The sequence below is a fragment of the Fukomys damarensis genome, unplaced genomic scaffold (assembly GCF_012274545.1).
Source record: "Fukomys damarensis isolate Sample0158 unplaced genomic scaffold, DMR_v1.0_HiC HiC_scaffold_73689, whole genome shotgun sequence".
Taxonomy (NCBI): Eukaryota; Metazoa; Chordata; class Mammalia; order Rodentia; family Bathyergidae; genus Fukomys; species Fukomys damarensis.
This window is the reverse complement of record NW_022974601.1, coordinates 1-4,933: the sequence shown is the minus strand read 5'-3', so window position 1 is coordinate 4,933 and position 4,933 is coordinate 1. Positions and strand designations below refer to the sequence as shown.

Here is a 4,933-nt window from a genome sequence, read left to right as displayed (position 1 = left end):
TTCCCTAATGCATTCAACAGAATTTTTAATGCAAGTTTAAAATGCGACTGTTTCCATGCAGAAGGTACATACATTCTTTTTGGTGTTTTTTGTTTGTTTGTTTGTTTTTTTTGTTTGTTTGTTTGTTTTTTGTTTTTGGTACCAGGGATCGAACTTGGGTCTTTGTGCTTGTGAGGCAGGCTGCGGCACCAGAGCTAAATCCCAGCCCTACATTCTGAAATAAAATATAATTTCTACTACCTTTCAAAAGCTTATGGTGTCCAGGAAAAAAATGAAGAAATAATGACATCAAATAGGTGCAATTACAAATACTAAAATTGTTTAAAATAAAAATGAACTATTTTGAGACACATAAATATAACAACAGTCATGACTTCAGTGTGGTATTAGAAAAGATATCTTTGATGTTCTCCTTAGAATAGAAATTAGCACTTGAGGGAGGACAGGTAAGCAGGCATGTGGATGACAGGGCAGGTGTTGAAACTCAAGCTTCTTTGTTTTCAATGCTCTAGCTTTGTGGAAAGAAAAGGCAGAAGAAAAACCAATACGCCCCCAATTGTAACAGAGTAGCAGTTGGTTTGATTAATGCTCTCGCCACTTGAGTAAAGGAAAAGGACTCACTTGGATTAACTACAATTTAAGACATAGTTTGTGTCAAAAAATATAAGCAAAGTTTAGTCATTCTAAAGGATTCCTAGACTATCCTCATCCCTTTGGAGATGTTTAATGACAGGTTTATAAAAGGATTGGCCAGAGGCCTGATCCCTGTCATGGAAGCAACATATCTGATTTTGAACAACTGTCAACAAGACACAAGTGGAACCGTCCCTCCTCGCCCTGACCCTTCCCTAAATTTCGGCAGTCACATCTGCTTCTTCTTCCCATCCCATTGAAGTAACTCTTATTCCTAATGACTTATAATCTTTCCATCTGAATTCTAGACTCCAAGGATTATCATTTCTTCAAGGACCTTGTCTTGCCTGACTCAAACCATTACCTTCTTCACATTCACCCTTAGTGCTCAAGAAAAGTAGCATAAATTTAAACCACTCAAATTAAAAATATTATTCATCTGTCTGCATCTTCCAATAATTTTTCTCTTCTCTTTTCCAGTAAAAGAGGCTATGGCTCATCTATATTTGCGGCTCTGTTGTCATCCATTCTCTGAAAGAATGTGGACATTTACTTTTTTTTTTCGTTATGGTGCACATTGAATTATAAGAAGATGTAAAAAAATAAGAAAAATATATTATTACTTAAGGAAGAGATTTTTTGGTACGGTTTTTAGAGAGGATACAAGAGAGGATTAGGATGCTATTCAAAAGTCTATGAAACAAGAGCTGAGAACTGTTATTTGGTGAACAGAAAGTGTATGGGAAAGAAAACAACATTTTAGTAAGGCTGTGGCTAAACTATATATAGTTTTATCAAAATTTGATAAACACAAAGAACTTCAATTATTTTGAAGTATATTTGGCTTAAAGGCTGTATTTCTTCTACTAAAATGCCACTCATACTAGAATATGTGTTTCATTTATTCTACTGCATTATCTGCAGATTAAACTGCAGATAAAATGGATGATAAAATGGGTGTTTCCTTTTGTGAAGATTAATGTAGCTGTGCAGTTATGATTCATATATCTGTCAACCATATTTAGATAAGCAGTTTCCTCAATAATTTTGTTTTGTCATGACTCTCATCATGATTCCTCCAAAATCTTATACTACTCAGATTCCCATCTTGAGCTACAGATATGAAATTTCAACAACATACCAAATATTTTCATTACTATGAAACACACCCATCAAAATCAAAGTATTCAAGGAGAAAATATTTTCTTATTTCCTATTTTTGTAAGCAGAACCATAATACATCCAGTTTTTCAGAGCAGGTTATCATTCTCCAATATAATCCAGACCCTGAATCAGTCCCAAACTACACTTGTTCCTCTTGCCCATATATACATCATCTATCAACTTCCATGGTGCATGCAAAATTTTAATCCAAAATACTGTAGTTGTCTGGCCGAGAGTGGTGGCGCATGCCTGTAATCCCAGCACTCAGGAGGCTGAGGCAGAAGGTTTGCTGTGAGTTCAAGACCAGCCTGAGCTACATAGTGCATTCCAGGTCAGTCTCAACTACATAGTGAGACCCTGTCTCCATAAAAAAAAAAAAAAAAAAAAAACTATAGTTGCCTGGTCTACTTTAGGGCATTTATGTATACCACTCACAATTCTCAATTCTTCTACAAGGATAGGTTAAATAACATCTAAACATATCTTTGTCCATTTACCATCTTTGGTAAAACAAAGCAGGCAACACTCAAAAGGTATTTGCCACACACCAGAGCATATTGAAAAACTTTAAAATATTAGCTATTTAACTCTTATAAAAACTTTATAAGGAAATACCATAAATATATCTCAATGACACAATGTAAGTCTAAGGGGCAAAATTATTACATAACAGGTAACAATCGATAGACCTTGGATTTAAATGAAGGCAGTGTGATTTCAAAATCTCTGCTACTAGCGTGATCTCAAGATCTGGTACATTTTGTTCTTTCCAACATACTTTTCATTGATTTCTTTATGTTTCCTGAAAAGAGCATACTGTGGAACCTTTCACATTCTTTTCCATTCACTTCAGATACTCTACCCAGATCTATATCTATCTTGTCTACCTAAACCACTCATATTTTAAGATGGAATTCATATTATTTTCAACAAAACTTTGTCCTAACACCTCTAAATTAATATTGTAATGCTTACCTAGAAGAGGAAATACCATGATCACAAATGTGGCTTTCCCAAGTTGCAGCTTATCCACTGTTCCCAAGCTGAGCTGATCGATCCCTGACAGTTCTTCAAATGTGGGAAAATCAACTGTGTAATTTCCAGTACTGGGGGGCTGTGTTCAAGATTTCCCTTGGGGGGAAAATCTTAGGAAAAAATGAATATATTATGAGATGCCAGGGATATACTTATCTTTACTACTCTGTTATTATGATTATATTCTCCCTTATTTGTTGCACTGTATAAGAAAAAAATCATGAGATTAATAATTGTGCAATGGCATTATACAAATATATTACAAAGTATAAAATATACATATAAAATATTTGTTCACCACATTGTCTAATAAATAAAGACAATGGAGCTTCAATATTTATGTGACTGATTAGTAGCAAAATAACAATAATAGTTTTGATGATAATTTTATTTTAATTGAATAAATGAATATTTAAACTAGTGTGAAGACTATCCTCTCAAAGTTACCAAACTTGAGGAAGAACACAAGTGAATCAGTTAAGAGAAAAAGAATAGTGTCATCTGATCCGGCAACTTTGTCAAAGAACTCTACAAAGCTCAGGATTTGCAAAGCCACCAAGCCATGCCTCTCTTATATTGCATGATAGAAGTTCAAAAGGAAACAACTCCACCAATGTTGCATAAACTCATACTGTCTTGTAACAAACACACGAACAGTGACAAATACAAAAATAGACAACAAAACTTGTCAGTATTCTACCAATGATCCTGAACATGACAGTAGAAATACTTTTAGTAAACAAACTATTAATTTTGTATAGATTACAAAGCATGCACTTATCAATTTCAGCTAGTTAATTTATAAAGTTATAATTTTAACCATTTTTACAAATTCAACCAAGTAGATTTATTAAAAAGTATGAATTTTTGAAATGTAGTCCGGAGAATATAAGTGTAAAATTTTTGTTATATGACATCAAATTAGGGAAAAAAATACAGTCCAATCTTGGAGAAGTGCTCTATTTTATTTGATGGATTTGCTCAAACACAGATTTAGGCTGCAATGGGAGAAACATTACTTTGGAAAAAATATTAGAAAATCCCTAATGGTTTTTCTTGTTTTCTTTTATCTGTGTATGTATGTGTATTTCTATTCCCTATCGTAATCTTTTGTCAAAATGTCCTAGCAGATGAAAAACACAAACTGAACCAAATAATATGAAACAAAAACATTAAAAAAAAAACCTTTCACAAATGTAACATAGATTTGAATTGAATCAGGCTTTACCACAGAAACAAAATGTACAGATCAGAAAACAAGTCTAGATAGATTGTGCAAAAAGGATACTCAAATTGTCTATCATCTTTTCTATCAAAAAAGAAAATGGATCCAATGCTATCTCATGGCAAATATGAGTTGTTGACCGTCAGGTCCAAATCTCATCTGTTTTCAATTTCACATTACCAAATAGTGCTGGCAAAAAAAATCTCTAAATGACTATGAATGCTCATAACATCTTTCAAGCCACATTTCATACTCCTTAATTATCAAACTAGTGCAAATTAGTGCTTATTAATGTGATTCATTGCTGGATATTTTATTAATGATAAGCATTAACTTTAAACAAAATTAAATAAATGTGATCTATATATTTATTCAAATAAAATATTTTATTTTTCCTGTAACTTTGAATTAATTGCACATAAAACAGTATCATGATGTAATATGAATAGTGAACAAAATATACAGTGTTGACTGGTCCAGATATTTCCACATACTTAGTGGTAAATCAATGTAATCCAGATTGTAATCCATAGTGTTGCTGCAGGCATAGTGAAGACTAAAAGTCCACCCTTATTCACACTGCTTTCTTCCCTAATTACAAAATAAAATATAACAAATATAAAATGTTTTAACGGCCCTGTAGAAAAATTAATGAAGAATAAATGTAAATGCCCTATGATTAATACTCTGAGAATTCTATAGGGAGCACAAAAGTTACATAGTATTATAGACAATTAAGTTAAATACAAATCAATATACAGTCACGGAAGGACTGGATCATCAAGGATGTCAGCACAAAAAAAGGAAGACATCAGAATTGTGGCTGGAAGGCGGCTGGAAAGAGTCACAATGGCTAGGTCTACATGCCTCCCTAAG

The 4,933-nt window shown here is 33.0% G+C and overlaps 1 non-coding gene across 1 annotated transcript; it reads left to right on the top strand.

Moving 5' to 3' along the window:
* The first annotated feature begins 2,764 nt into the window (after positions 1-2,764).
* On the top strand, positions 2,765-2,932 carry LOC117284998. The gene has a single exon (XR_004516001.1). It is a non-coding gene; the product is annotated as a U1 spliceosomal RNA (small nuclear RNA).
* Positions 2,933-4,933: the final 2,001 nt, after the last annotated feature.